General features: G+C 44.3%; 1 protein-coding gene across 1 annotated transcript in view; it reads right to left on the bottom strand.

The window, feature by feature from the left end:
• Positions 1–102, bottom strand: part of LOC116360501 (interferon gamma 1-like) — a 4,755-nt gene extending 4,653 nt beyond the window's left edge. The window contains exon 1 of the mRNA XM_031815154.1: positions 1–102. This exon is cut by the window's left edge and continues 247 nt beyond it. The gene's annotated coding sequence lies outside the window, so the exon portion shown is untranslated.
• Positions 103–15,845: the final 15,743 nt, after the last annotated feature.

Consider the following 15,845-nt stretch of genomic DNA (forward strand, 5'->3'; position numbering starts at 1 on the left):
CGACCCAAGTCTTGTTCTTCTGTGTCTGTCTGACTGATGCTGAGGCTAAGACAGACAAGTATTTATATAGTTGAGGCAGAGGCAGAAACGATAGAGGTGTGAGGTTGTGGGTTCTCTGACTGAGCGAAGTTTCCTTTAAATCAAACACCAACACACGGCCGCTCATTAACACCTGCTTTTAGCAGCAGAGCAGGGGGTCTTGGGTTGGAATCCCTAGGAAACAGGTAGTTTTGACACATTCTGGGGAAGTTCTTTGGTGATGCAATAAAGTTCAGGTTGGTATGCATGTCTGTTGACTTCTGTGTTGCTAGAGAACAGAGCCCTCTGTTGACTTCTGTGTTGCTAGATGAAGAGAACAGAGCCCTCTGTTGACTTCTGTGTTGCTAGATGTAGAGAACAGAGCCCTGTCTGTTGACTTCTGTGTTGCTAGATGAAGAGAACAGAGCCCTGTCTGTTGACTTCTGTGTTGCTACAGTAGATGATAGTTGCTGGTTGCTAATGCTAGTACAGATAGATGCTGATGCTATCTTTCATTGACACCCAGGCTTTTTCAAAGGTGGTATTGATATTGACAGAATGTGGATTGATTTAAACAATGTTCCACTTTTGCTCATTCAGGCTAGTTGCTCGTTTCTAGTGACACCCAGGCTTTTCCAGTTGTATCACTTTCTCACAAATTGTAATGAATGTAGTATTTCTTCTGCAATCGTAAGTACATTTTCACCCCTGTAACCTCCAACTGTCGTCTTCAGAGCTACACTCTGTTGAAGGTGTCACTCTGTCACCTCAGAAAGGACGACAAGTTGGGGTTTCTGTGTAGACCGGCCGCGCAACCCCAATACACGTCAGATGACAACACGGGATCTGAAGTAAAGGTTCCTACAACACACTCATCTCAGGACACAATCAAATGAATGATCTGACCTTTACAGCTCCAGAACCACAATCTGAAATAATGTGACTCAGCGTAATTTAATTCACATCAGAGAAATCAACTGGATGCTTTCTACATCCATTATTAAAATGACTAAGCTGGAAACTGGATAAAAAACACATTTTAAAATACCAGAACCAAGACATGTAACAGGATATATTTTCAGGAGAATTTATTCCCAGGATATAAATACAGTACATATTATCCATTGAATGTGAACTATGACATCAAATCACATAGTACTACATCACCACTGTTATAAGGACCAATGGAAATTCCCTTCAACCAAAGTTGATACATTTTCACTACTACAAATACTAACATAATGTCATTGTACTTAAATTTAAAATAAATATGTTAAATAATGTTTAAGTTAAATAAATAGCACCGTGAACAAGCCTGGTGACCAGTAGGTGAGGAAGCTGTGAGACAGTTGTTAAGTATATGTTGGGAAAGTGACTGTTATGCCTTTTAAAAGGTGCTTGGTTGAGTTTTTATTTCTGCAGGTTCTGCAGTGGATACCGGCAGTGAAATGACATCACACTTTCCTAATGTATTACAGTCTGTAGTCTCCTCTGTCTTCAATCAGTCAGTCGGTGGTTCTGTCTGGTCTCAGTTCTGTGTGACCTTCTCGGCTTTCTGATGGAGAATGGTCCCCAGCTGGGAAGCTCTCTGGTAGACCTCTTTGAACTCGTTCACAGCCTTCCTCTGGACAACAGCATCGTTGGTCTAAACAGAAGTCACAACATACATTTAGAGAGACGTCATCATCTTGACCTGACCAGTGGAGTGTCCACTCTTGGAAGACGGCATTCAGACAACAATGGACTGTTAAAAAACGAGACAGAAGCACACATTTACTCACTCACTCTCTCTCACTCTCTCTCACTCTCTCTGTCTATCACACACACACACAATTCTTTTTTAATACTGACTCATCCCAAATAGTACCACATTCCCTCTGGTTAAAAGTAGTGCACTATATAGGGAATAGGATGCCATTCGGGATGCAAACAGAATTAGTGAATAACTTAGTTTTAGTCTTTTGACCTTAATGTCCACCAGATCCTGTATCTTCATCTTCAGTCTGTCCTGGTAGTAGCTCCTCTTCAAAACCTCCACCTTCCCGCGGAGTCTGCTGAGGCCCTGCTTAACTTCCTCTGGATGGTTCTCCTTCAGCATGTTGGAGAAGATGTTTAGGTAGACATCCAGAGTGGCGTTCAGGAGCAGCCACTGTTCATGCTTCTAATGGAGAGAAGACCACAAAAGGGGAGAAGAGAGAGAGAGAGAGAGAGAGAGAGAGAGAGAGAGAGAGAGAGAAAGAGAAAGCACACCATTAACATTGAGTACGTCCTCAGTGTGACAGCAAGTTGACAGGGCCAGCAGGGTGAATCTACAATAGCAGGGCCAGCAGGTAGAATATACAACAGCAGGACTAGCAGGTTGAATCTATAATCGTAGGGCCAGCAGGTAGAATATACAACAGCAGGACTAGCAGGTTGAATCTATAATCGTAGGGCCAGCAGGTAGAATATACAACAGCAGGACTAGCAGGTTGAATCTACAATCGTAGGGCCAGCAGGTAGAATATACAACAGCAGGACTAGCAGGTTGAATCTATAATCGTAGGGCCAGCAGGTAGAATATACAACAGCAGGACTAGCAGGTTGAATCTATAATCGTAGTGCCAGCAGGTAGAATATACAACAGCAGGACTAGCAGGTTGAATCTACAAATAATGTTGGCTTTAAAATGGAAAAATCCAACTATGTACAGAATTTTTTGAGTTCAGTAACATTTATTGAAAAACTTAGAAAAATTAATAAATAGATATTTACCTCAAACTTGCCATCAAGCTCTCTCATGAGCTCTAGGAAGACAGGTTGGCTGACCAAGTTGTGGTCCAGCAGATCCTGAATAAAATGAGTACGGTTGACATTTAGCACACATCAAGCTCTCTCATGAGCTCTAGGAAGACAGGTTGGCTGACCAAGTTGTGGTCCAACAGATCCTGAATAAAATGAGTACGGTTGACATTTAGCACACATCAAGCTCTCTCATGAGCTCTAGGAAGACAGGTTGGCTGACCAAGTTGTGGTCCAACAGATCCTGAATAAAATGAGTACGGTTGACATTTAGCACACATCAAGCTCTCTCATGAGCTCTAGGAAGACAGGTTGGCTGACCAAGTTGTGGTCCAACAGATCCTGAATAAAATGAGTACGGTTGACATTTAGCACACATCAAGCTCTCTCATGAGCTCTAGGAAGACAGGTTGGCTGACCAAGTTGTGGTCCAACAGATCCTGAATAAAATGAGTACGGTTGACATTTAGCACACATCAAGCTCTCTCATGAGCTCTAGGAAGACAGGTTGGCTGACCAAGTTGTGGTCCAGCAGATCCTGAATAAAATGAGTACGGTTGACATTTAGCACACAGACTCAAGCAGTGTTTTAAGAACAACGTATCATATAGATCTTATCTTTTTACAAATGTGTACATTTAGATGTATTTTTTAAAATACATCCCTTTAATTGGCTGCTTTTGCCATCATAATCAAATGATGTTACTCAGGCCGCCTTTCAATCTCCTCCCCCTATTAGGTAACCTCACAGTAGTCTATGGTTCTCTCTGATGGTGGGAACTAGGCTACTGTAACTGAGGACATCATAGCCCACATCTAAACCCTTGGGGGGCTTTAAACATTTGCACTTTGAGACCCAGATGAAGAAGTGAGACGTCTGTAAATTGACTGTAAGTTTCTTGTTGGTCATGTGATGAAGGCCAGGAGAAGGGAACCTCTCAGTAGTACAGGCCAGGACTGTCATAGTACCACATGCATTAGGCATTATGAGATATTATGAACCGGGTGGGTCGAGCCCTGAATGCTGATTGGCTGAAAGCTATGGTATATCAGACCCCATAACACAAAAAACCTATTTACGATTCTATTTACATTGGTAACCTCTTTATAAAAGCAAGAAGGAACCTCAGGGGTTGTGGTATATGGCCAAAGTAGTGCACTATATACTGAATAGGGTGCTGTTTGGGACACATCCATGACCACCGACCAGAGAAATCAGTTTAAACAGGATTAAGGCTTTCTATTGTAACTCACCAAAGGGCCTTCCAAGGCTTTGATGTCCTTCTCCATGTTTTTGGACACATAGCTGGACCCAAGGACAGAGCCAGACTGGTGGGGGCGTCCCAGAACCACTAAAGAGCAGAATCCCAACCATACTACCACCACAAGATCCAGGGCTGAATTCATATTATTATCCTGGTTACAGTGGCTCACGTTCTTTCAATCCACAGACCAAAAGCCCCGTAAAATATATCAAACTATGCCCTTGAGAAGTCTTTGAGAAGTCTTTGAGAAGTCTTTGAGAAGTCTTTGAGAAGTCTTTGAGAAGTCTTTGAGAAGTATTGAGAAATCTTTGAGAAGTCTTTCGAAGTTTTTCGAAGTCTTTCAGAAGTCTTTCAGAAGTCTTTGAGAAATTCTTTGAGAGTCTTGAGAGTCTTCGAGAGTCCTTTTAGAGTTAAGCTGTGGAGTCTCTGTTGACTGTACCTGTCTGTAGATGGAGTGTCAATGTGAGTCAGTAATGGTGGCCCGGTGTCTCTCTGGGGTTTATTTATATGTGAGACAGAGAGCTGTGCAGCAGCAGAGTCTGTTGGAGAGAATGACGATGGTTAGAGGTTACAGAGGTTTTGGGGTTTGTGGGTTCCTCTTCTCGGTAGGTTTCCTTTAAATCAGAGATGTTCTGCTCCTAAATGGGTGACTCTTCCTCAATTACCCCCCCCCCCCCCAGCTACCTCTGATCAGGTCATTTTTAAGGGATGTTTTGGAAGGCCACAATGGGGGTGGGGGAGCGGGGTGAGTCAGTTTGTTGAGTGACATGAGGTAAAAAAGGTTTGTATCTAGAACCTAACAAGGTGTTTCGGCTGGCCTCGTGGAGAAACCCTTCGAGGAACCGTTTTTGGTCGCAGGTAGAACCATTTTGAGTTCCATGTAGAACCCTCTGTATAAAGGGTTCTACATGGAACTCAAAGGGTTTAAAAGAACCCGAAGAACCCTTTTGGAACCCCTTTTTCTAAGAGTGTAGATACTGTTGTCAGAGGTTGGTGATTAGGAGTATGACAATCTGCCTTCTCAGCTAATGCACTTGTCTTTTCCAGCTCCCGCTGGCTACTTTGTAGAGGGAAAATGTTGGTTGTTTTGTCACCTAGCTATCTTCATATGAATGCACTGATGTAAGTCTCTCTGGATAAGAGCGTCTGATAAATGACTGAAATGGAAAAAATTGAAAAGAAATGAAGTTTTATTAAAAATGATAAATGCTCTGACATGTTATACATGTTATAGAATGTAATGTACTGCAATGTAATGCAATATTATCTTTGTTATATAATGATCTGTTATATAATGTAATGTACTGTATGTTATCTATGGTATATAATGTAATGTACTGTATGTTATCTATGTTATATAATGTAATGTACTGTATGTTATCTATGTTATATAATGTAATGTACTGCAATTTAATGCAATATTATCTATGTTATATAATGATCTGTTATATAATGTAATGTACTGTATGTTATCTATGGTATATAATGATCTGTTATATAATGTAATGTACTGTATGTTATCTATGGTATATAATGTACTGTATGTTATCTATGGTATATAATGTAATGTACTGTATGTTATCTATGTTATATAATGTAATGTACTGTATGTTATCTATGGTATATAATGTAATGTACTGTATGTTATCTATGTTATATAATGTAATGTACTGTATGTTATCTATGGTATATAATGTAATGTACTGTATGTTATCTATGGTATATAATGTAATGTACTGTATGTTATCTATGGTATATAATGTAATGTATGTTATATATGGTATATAATGTAATGTACTGTATGTTATCTATGGTATATAATGTAATGTACTTTATGTTATCTATGGTATATAATGTAATGTACTGTACTGTATGTTATCCTGTATATACATTTGTGGAAAAAGTGCCCAATTGTCATACATTAGTAAAAGTATAGATAACTTATTAGAAAGTTACTCAAGTAGAAGTGAAAGTTACACAGTAAAATACCACTTGAGTAAAAGTCCAGAAGTATTTGGTTCTAAATATACTTAGTAGAAGTAGAAGTGAAAGTTACACAGTAAAATACCACTTGAGTAAAAGTCCAGAAGTATTTGGTTCTAAATATACTTAGTAGAAGTAGAAGTGAAAGTTACACAGTAAAATACCACTTGAGTAAAAGTCCAGAAGTATTTGGTTCTAAATATACTTAGTAGAAGTAGAAGTGAAAGTTACACAGTAAAATACCACTTGAGTAAAAGTCCAGAAGTATTTGGTTCTAAATATACTTAGTAGAAGTAGAAGTGAAAGTTACACAGTAAAATACCACTTGAGTAAAAGTCCAGAAGTATTTGGTTCTAAATATACTTAGTAGAAGTAGAAGTGAAAGTTACACAGTAAAATACCACTTGAGTAAAAGTCCAGAAGTATTTGGTTCTAAATATACTTAGTAGAAGTAGAAGTGAAAGTTACACAGTAAAATACCACTTGAGTAAAAGTCCAGAAGTATTTGGTTCTAAATATACTTAAACATCAAAGTAAATGTAATTATAAATGTAATTGATAAAATATAGTACAATTATAAATCATTTCAAATTACATTACATTAAGCAAAGCAGACGGCACCATTTTCTTGTTTTTAAAATGTACGTATAGCCAGGGGCACACTCCAAAACTCAGACATCATTTATAAACAATTAATTTGTGTTTAGTGAGTCCACCAGATCAGAGGAAGTAGTGATGACCAGGGATGTTCTCTTGATAAGTACGTGAATTGAACCATTTTCCTGTCCCGTTAAGTATTCAAAATGATATGACAAAAAAAAGGTATGGAGTAAAAAGTACATTATTATCTTTAGGAACGTAGTGAATTAAAGGTAAACGTTGTCAAAAATATATATAGTAAAATACAGATATACAGAAACAATAGTTTTTACATAAAATGCCCCCAAATCTAACAGCCTGTAGCTAAGGACGTAAAGCGAGGATATTCTTCATACCGTTTGAAAGAAAACACTCTGAAGTGAACATGTGAAAGGAATGTAGACGAATACAACACATTAGATCTGGTAACATACAACACATTAGATCTGGTAACATACAACACATTAGATCTGGTAACATACAACACATTAGATCTGAATCTAGATCTCAAAGAAAAAAACGACTTTTTGGTATTTTTTTGTCGTTACCATCATCTTTGAATTGCAATAGAAAGACCATAATGTATTATTCCAGCCCAGTCACAATTTAGAATTTGGCAACTAGATGGCAGCACTGTATTTGCAAAGTTTTAGACTGATCCAATGAACCATTGCTGAGTTGGTGTGATATATAGGAGGTGACCTGGGCTGAGTTGGTGTGATATATAGGAGGTGACCTGGGCTGAGTTGGTGTGATATATAGGAGGTGACCTGGGCTGAGTTGGTCTGATATATAGGAGGTAACCTGGGCTGAGTTGGTGTGATATATAGGAGGTAACCTGGGCTGAGTTGGTGTGATATTTAGGAGGTAACCTGGGCTGAGTTGGTGTGATATATAGGAGGTGACCTGGGCTGAGTTGGTGTGATACATAGGTGACCTGGGCTGAGTCGGTGTGATATATAGGTGACCTGGGCTGAGTTGGTGTGATATATAGGAGGTGACCTGGGCTGAGTTGGTGTGATATATAGGAGGTGACCTGGGCTGAGTTGGTGTGATATATAGGAGGTGACCTGGGCTGAGTTGGTGTGATATATAGGAGGTAACCTGGGCTGAGTTGGTGTGATATATAGGAGGTAATCTGGGCTGAGTTGGTGTGATATATAGGAGGTAACCTGGGCTGAGTTGGTGTGATATATAGGAGGTGACCTGGGCTGAGTTGGTGTGATATATAGGCGGTGACCTGGGCTGAGTTGGTGTGATATATAGGAGGTGACCTGGGCTGAGTTGGTGTTATATATAGGAGGTAACCTGGGCTGAGTTGGTGTGATATATAGGAGGTAACCTGGGCTGAGTTGGTGTGATATATAGGAGGTGACCTGGGCTGAGTTGGTGTGATATATAGGCGGTGACCTGGGCTGAGTTGGTGTGATATATAGGCGGTGACCTGGGCTGAGTTGGTGTGATATATAGGAGGTGACCTGGGCTGAGTTGGTCTGATATATAGGAGGTAACCTGGGCTGAGTTGGTGTGATATATAGGAGGTAACCTGGGCTGAGTTGGTGTGATATTTAGGAGGTAACCTGGGCTGAGTTGGTGTGATAGATAGGAGGTGACCTGGGCTGAGTTGGTGTGATATATAGGTGACCTGGGCTGAGTCGGTGTGATATATAGGTGACCTGGGCTGAGTTGGTGTGATATATAGGAGGTGACCTGGGCTGAGTTGGTGTGATATATAGGAGGTGACCTGGGCTGAGTTGGTGTGATATATAGGAGGTAACCTGGGCTGAGTTGGTGTGATATATAGGAGGTAATCTGGGCTGAGTTGGTGTGATATATAGGAGGTAACCTGGGCTGAGTTGGTGTGATATATAGGAGGTGACCTGGGCTGAGTTGGTGTGATATATAGGCGGTGACCTGGGCTGAGTTGGTGTGATATATAGGAGGTGACCTGGGCTGAGTTGGTGTGATATATAGGAGGTGACCTGGGCTGAGTTGGTGTGATATATAGGAGGTGACCTGGGCTGAGTTGGTGTGATATATAGGAGGTGACCTGGGCTGAGTTGGTGTGATATATAGGAGGTAACCTGGGCTGAGTTGGTGTGATATATAGGAGGTGACCTGGGCTGAGTTGGTGTGATATATAGGAGGTGACCTGGGCTGAGTTGGTGTGATATATAGGAGGTGACCTGGGCTGAGTTGGTGTGATATTTAGGAGGTGACCTGGGCTGAGTTGGTGTGATATATAGGAGGTGACCTGGGCTGAGTTGGTGTGATATATAGGAGGTGACCTGGGCTGAGTTGGTGTGATATATAGGAGGTGACCTGGGCTGAGTTGGTGTGATATATAGGAGGTGACCTGGGCTGAGTTGGTGTGATATATAGGAGGTGACCTGGGCTGAGTTGGTGTGATATATAGGAGGTGACCTGGACTGAGTTGGTGTGATATATAGGAGGTGACCTGGGCTGAGTTGGTGTGATATATAGGAGGTGACCTGGGCTGAGTTGGTGTGATATATAGGAGGTGACCTGGGCTGAGTTGGTGTGATATATAGGAGGTGACCTGGGCTGAGTTGGTGTGATATATAGGAGGTAACCTGGGCTGAGTTGGTGTGATATATAGGAGGTAACCTGGGCTGAGTTGGTGTGATATATAGGAGGTAATCTGGGCTGAGTTGGTGTGATATATAGGAGGTAACCTGGGCTGAGTTGGTGTGATGTATAGGAGGTGACCTGGGCTGAGTTGGTGTGATATATAGGAGGTGACCTGGGCTGAGTTGGTGTGATATATAGGAGGTGACCTGGGCTGAGTTGGTGTGATATATAGGAGGTGACCTGGGCTGAGTTGGTGTGATATATAGGAGGTGACCTGGGCTGAGTTGGTGTGATATATAGGAGGTGACCTGGGCTGAGTTGGTGTGATATATAGGAGGTGACCTGGGCTGAGTTGGTGTGATATATAGGAGGTAACCTGGGCTGAGTTGGTGTGATATATAGGAGGTGACCTGGGCTGAGTTGGTGTGATATATAGGAGGTGACCTGGGCTGAGTTGGTGTGATATATAGGAGGTAACCTGGGCTGAGTTGGTGTGATATATAGGAGGTAACCTGGGCTGAGTTGGTGTGATATATAGGAGGTGACCTGGGCTGAGTTGGTGTGATATATAGGCGGTGACCTGGGCTGAGTTGGTGTGATATATAGGCGGTGACCTGGGCTGAGTTGGTGTGATATATAGGAGGTGACCTGGGCTGAGTTGGTCTGATATATAGGAGGTAACCTGGGCTGAGTTGGTGTGATATATAGGAGGTAACCTGGGCTGAGTTGGTGTGATATATAGGAGGTGACCTGGGCTGAGTTGGTGTGATATATAGGAGGTGACCTGGGCTGAGTTGGTGTGATATATAGGTGACCTGGGCTGAGTCGGTGTGATATATAGGAGGTGACCTGGGCTGAGTTGGTGTGATATATAGGAGGTGACCTGGGCTGAGTTGGTGTGATATATAGGAGGTGACCTGGGCTGAGTTGGTGTGATATATAGGAGGTAACCTGGGCTGAGTTGGTGTGATATATAGGAGGTAATCTGGGCTGAGTTGGTGTGATATATAGGAGGTAACCTGGGCTGAGTTGGTGTGATATATAGGAGGTGACCTGGGCTGAGTTGGTGTGATATATAGGCGGTGACCTGGGCTGAGTTGGTGTGATATATAGGCGGTGACCTGGGCTGAGTTGGTGTGATATATAGGAGGTGACCTGGGCTGAGTTGGTGTGATATATAGGAGGTGACCTGGGCTGAGTTGGTGTGATATATAGGAGGTGACCTGGGCTGAGTTGGTGTGATATATAGGAGGTAACCTGGGCTGAGTTGGTGTGATATATAGGAGGTGACCTGGGCTGAGTTGGTGTGATATATAGGAGGTGACCTGGGCTGAGTTGGTGTGATATATGGGAGGTGACCTGGGCTGAGTTGGTGTGATATTTAGGAGGTGACCTGGGCTGAGTTGGTGTGATATATAGGAGGTGACCTGGGCTGAGTTGGTGTGATATATAGGAGGTGACCTGGGCTGAGTTGGTGTGATATATAGGAGGTGACCTGGGCTGAGTTGGTGTGATATATAGGAGGTAATCTGGGCTGAGTTGGTGTGATATATAGGAGGTGACCTGGGCTGAGTTGGTGTGATATATAGGAGGTGACCTGGGCTGAGTTGGTGTGATATATAGGAGGTGACCTGGGCTGAGTTGGTGTGATATATAGGAGGTGACTTGGACTGAGTTGGTGTGATATATATAGGAGGTGACCTGGGCTGAGTTGGTGTGATATATAGGAGGTGACCTGGGCTGAGTTGGTGTGATATATAGGAGGTGACCTGGGCTGAGTTGGTGTGATATATAGGCGGTGACCTGGGCTGAGTTGGTGTGATATATAGGAGGTAACCTGGGCTGAGTTGGTGTGATATATAGGAGGTAATCTGGGCTGAGTTGGTGTGATATATAGGAGGTAACCTGGGCTGGGTTGGTGTGATGTATAGGAGGTGACCTGGGCTGAGTTGGTGTGATATATAGGCGGTGACCTGGGCTGAGTTGGTGTGATATATAGGCGGTGACCTGGCTGAGTTGGTGTGATATATAGGAGGTTACCTGGGCTGAGTTGGTGTGATATATAGGAGGTGACCTGGGCTGAGTTGGTGTGATATATAGGAGGTGACCTGGGCTGAGTTGGTGTGATATATAGGAGGTAACCTGGGCTGAGTTGGTGTGATATATAGGAGGTGACCTGGGCTGAGTTGGTGTGATATATAGGAGGTGACCTGGGCTGAGTTGGTGTGATATATAGGAGGTGACCTGGGCTGAGTTGGTGTGATATTTAGGAGGTGACCTGGGCTGAGTTGGTGTGATATATAGGAGGTGACCTGGGCTGAGTTGGTGTGATATATAGGAGGTGACTTGGACTGAGTTGGTGTGATATATAGGAGGTGACCTGGGCTGAGTTGGTGTGATATATAGGAGGTGACCTGGGCTGAGTTGGTGTGATATATAGGAGGTGACCTGGGCTGAGTTGGTGTGATATATAGGCGGTGACCTGGGCTGAGTTGGTGTGATATATAGGAGATAATCTGGGCTGAGTTGGTGTGATATATAGGAGGTAATCTGGGCTGAGTTGGTGTGATATATAGGAGGTAACCTGGGCTGAGTTGGTGTGATATATAGGAGGTGACTTGGACTGAGTTGGTGTGATATATAGGAGGTGACCTGGGCTGAGTTGGTGTGATATATAGGAGGTGACCTGGGCTGAGTTGGTGTGATATATAGGAGGTAATCTGGGCTGAGTTGGTGTGATATATAGGAGGTAACCTGGGCTGAGTTGGTGTGATATATAGGAGGTGACCTGGGCTGAGTTGGTGTGATATATAGGCGGTGACCTGGGCTGAGTTGGTGTGATATATAGGAGGTGACCTGGGCTGAGTTGGTGTGATATATAGGAGGTGACCTGGGCTGAGTTGGTGTGATATATAGGAGGTGACCTGGGCTGAGTTGGTGTGATATATAGGAGGTGACCTGGGCTGAGTTGGTGTGATATATAGGAGGTAACCTGGGCTGAGTTGGTGTGATATATAGGAGGTGACCTGGGCTGAGTTGGTGTGATATATAGGAGGTGACCTGGGCTGAGTTGGTGTGATATATAGGAGGTGACCTGGGCTGAGTTGGTGTGATATTTAGGAGGTGACCTGGGCTGAGTTGGTGTGATATATAGGAGGTGACCTGGGCTGAGTTGGTGTGATATATAGGAGGTGACCTGGGCTGAGTTGGTGTGATATATAGGAGGTGACCTGGGCTGAGTTGGTGTGATATATAGGAGGTAATCTGGGCTGAGTTGGTGTGATATATAGGAGGTGACCTGGGCTGAGTTGGTGTGATATATAGGAGGTGACCTGGGCTGAGTTGGTGTGATATATAGGAGGTGACCTGGGCTGAGTTGGTGTGATATATAGGAGGTGACTTGGACTGAGTTGGTGTGATATATAGGAGGTGACCTGGGCTGAGTTGGTGTGATATATAGGAGGTGACCTGGGCTGAGTTGGTGTGATATATAGGAGGTGACCTGGGCTGAGTTGGTGTGATATATAGGCGGTGACCTGGGCTGAGTTGGTGTGATATATAGGAGGTAACCTGGGCTGAGTTGGTGTGATATATAGGAGGTAATCTGGGCTGAGTTGGTGTGATATATAGGAGGTAACCTGGGCTGAGTTGGTGTGATGTATAGGAGGTGACCTGGGCTGAGTTGGTGTGATATATAGGCGGTGACCTGGGCTGAGTTGGTGTGATATATAGGAGGTGACCTGGGCTGAGTTGGTGTGATATATAGGAGGTGACCTGGGCTGAGTTGGTGTGATATATAGGAGGTGACCTGGGCTGAGTTGGTGTGATATATAGGAGGTGACCTGGGCTGAGTTGGTGTGATATATAGGAGGTAACCTGGGCTGAGTTGGTGTGATATATAGGAGGTGACCTGGGCTGAGTTGGTGTGATATATAGGAGGTGACCTGGGCTGAGTTGGTGTGATATATAGGAGGTGACCTGGGCTGAGTTGGTGTGATATATAGGAGGTAACCTGGGCTGAGTTGGTGTGATATATAGGAGGTAACCTGGGCTGAGTTGGTGTGATATATAGGAGGTGACCTGGGCTGAGTTGGTGTGATATATAGGCGGTGACCTGGGCTGAGTTGGTGTGATATATAGGCGGTGACCTGGGCTGAGTTGGTGTGATATATAGGAGGTGACCTGGGCTGAGTTGGTCTGATATATAGGAGGTAACCTGGGCTGAGTTGGTGTGATATATAGGAGGTAACCTGGGCTGAGTTGGTGTGATATTTAGGAGGTAACCTGGGCTGAGTTGGTGTGATATATAGGAGGTGACCTGGGCTGAGTTGGTGTGATATATAGGTGACCTGGGCTGAGTCGGTGTGATATATAGGTGACCTGGGCTGAGTTGGTGTGATATATAGGAGGTGACCTGGGCTGAGTTGGTGTGATATATAGGAGGTGACCTGGGCTGAGTTGGTGTGATATATAGGAGGTGACCTGGGCTGAGTTGGTGTGATATATAGGAGGTAACCTGGGCTGAGTTGGTGTGATATATAGGAGGTAATCTGGGCTGAGTTGGTGTGATATATAGGAGGTAACCTGGGCTGAGTTGGTGTGATATATAGGAGGTGACCTGGGCTGAGTTGGTGTGATATATAGGCGGTGACCTGGGCTGAGTTGGTGTGATATATAGGAGGTGACCTGGGCTGAGTTGGTGTGATATATAGGAGGTGACCTGGGCTGAGTTGGTGTGATATATAGGAGGTGACCTGGGCTGAGTTGGTGTGATATATAGGAGGTGACCTGGGCTGAGTTGGTGTGATATATAGGAGGTAACCTGGGCTGAGTTGGTGTGATATATAGGAGGTGACCTGGGCTGAGTTGGTGTGATATATAGGAGGTGACCTGGGCTGAGTTGGTGTGATATATGGGAGGTGACCTGGGCTGAGTTGGTGTGATATTTAGGAGGTGACCTGGGCTGAGTTGGTGTGATATATAGGAGGTGACCTGGGCTGAGTTGGTGTGATATATAGGAGGTGACCTGGGCTGAGTTGGTGTGATATATAGGAGGTGACCTGGGCTGAGTTGGTGTGATATATAGGAGGTAATCTGGGCTGAGTTGGTGTGATATATAGGAGGTGACCTGGGCTGAGTTGGTGTGATATATAGGAGGTGACCTGGGCTGAGTTGGTGTGATATATAGGAGGTGACCTGGGCTGAGTTGGTGTGATATATAGGAGGTGACTTGGACTGAGTTGGTGTGATATATATAGGAGGTGACCTGGGCTGAGTTGGTGTGATATATAGGAGGTGACCTGGGCTGAGTTGGTGTGATATATAGGAGGTGACCTGGGCTGAGTTGGTGTGATATATAGGCGGTGACCTGGGCTGAGTTGGTGTGATATATAGGAGGTAACCTGGGCTGAGTTGGTGTGATATATAGGAGGTAATCTGGGCTGAGTTGGTGTGATATATAGGAGGTAACCTGGGCTGAGTTGGTGTGATGTATAGGAGGTGACCTGGGCTGAGTTGGTGTGATATATAGGCGGTGACCTGGGCTGAGTTGGTGTGATATATAGGAGGTGACCTGGGCTGAGTTGGTGTGATATATAGGAGGTTACCTGGGCTGAGTTGGTGTGATATATAGGAGGTGACCTGGGCTGAGTTGGTGTGATATATAGGAGGTGACCTGGGCTGAGTTGGTGTGAAATATAGGAGGTAACCTGGGCTGAGTTGGTGTGATATATAGGAGGTGACCTGGGCTGAGTTGGTGTGATATATAGGAGGTGACCTGGGCTGAGTTGGTGTGATATATAGGAGGTGACCTGGGCTGAGTTGGTGTGATATTTAGGAGGTGACCTGGGCTGAGTTGGTGTGATATATAGGAGGTGACCTGGGCTGAGTTGGTGTGATATATAGGAGGTGACTTGGACTGAGTTGGTGTGATATATAGGAGGTGACCTGGGCTGAGTTGGTGTGATATATAGGAGGTGACCTGGGCTGAGTTGGTGTGATATATAGGAGGTGACCTGGGCTGAGTTGGTGTGATATATAGGCGGTGACCTGGGCTGAGTTGGTGTGATATATAGGAGATAATCTGGGCTGAGTTGGTGTGATATATAGGAGGTAATCTGGGCTGAGTTGGTGTGATATATAGGAGGTAACCTGGGCTGAGTTGGTGTGATATATAGGAGGTGACCTGGGCTGAGTTGGTGTGATATATAGGCGGTGACCTGGGCTGAGTTGGTGTGATATATAGGAGGTGACCTGGGCTGAGTTGGTGTGATATATAGGAGGTGACCTGGGCTGGGTTGGTGTGATATATAGGAGGTGACCTGGGCTGAGTTGGTGTGATATATAGGAGGTGACCTGGGCTGAGTTGGTGTGATATATAGGAGGTAACCTGGGCTGAGTTGGTGTGATATATAGGAGGTGACCTGGGCTGAGTTGGTGTGATATATAGGAGGTGACCTGGGCTGAGTTGGTGTGACCTGGGCTGAGTTGGTGTGATATATAGGAGGTGACCTGGGCTGAGTTGGTGTGATATATAGGAGGTGACCTGGGCTGAGTCGGTGTGATATA

Source organism: Oncorhynchus kisutch, unplaced genomic scaffold (assembly GCF_002021735.2).
Source record: "Oncorhynchus kisutch isolate 150728-3 unplaced genomic scaffold, Okis_V2 Okis09a-Okis19a_hom, whole genome shotgun sequence".
In the NCBI taxonomy this organism is placed as follows: Eukaryota; Metazoa; Chordata; class Actinopteri; order Salmoniformes; family Salmonidae; genus Oncorhynchus; species Oncorhynchus kisutch.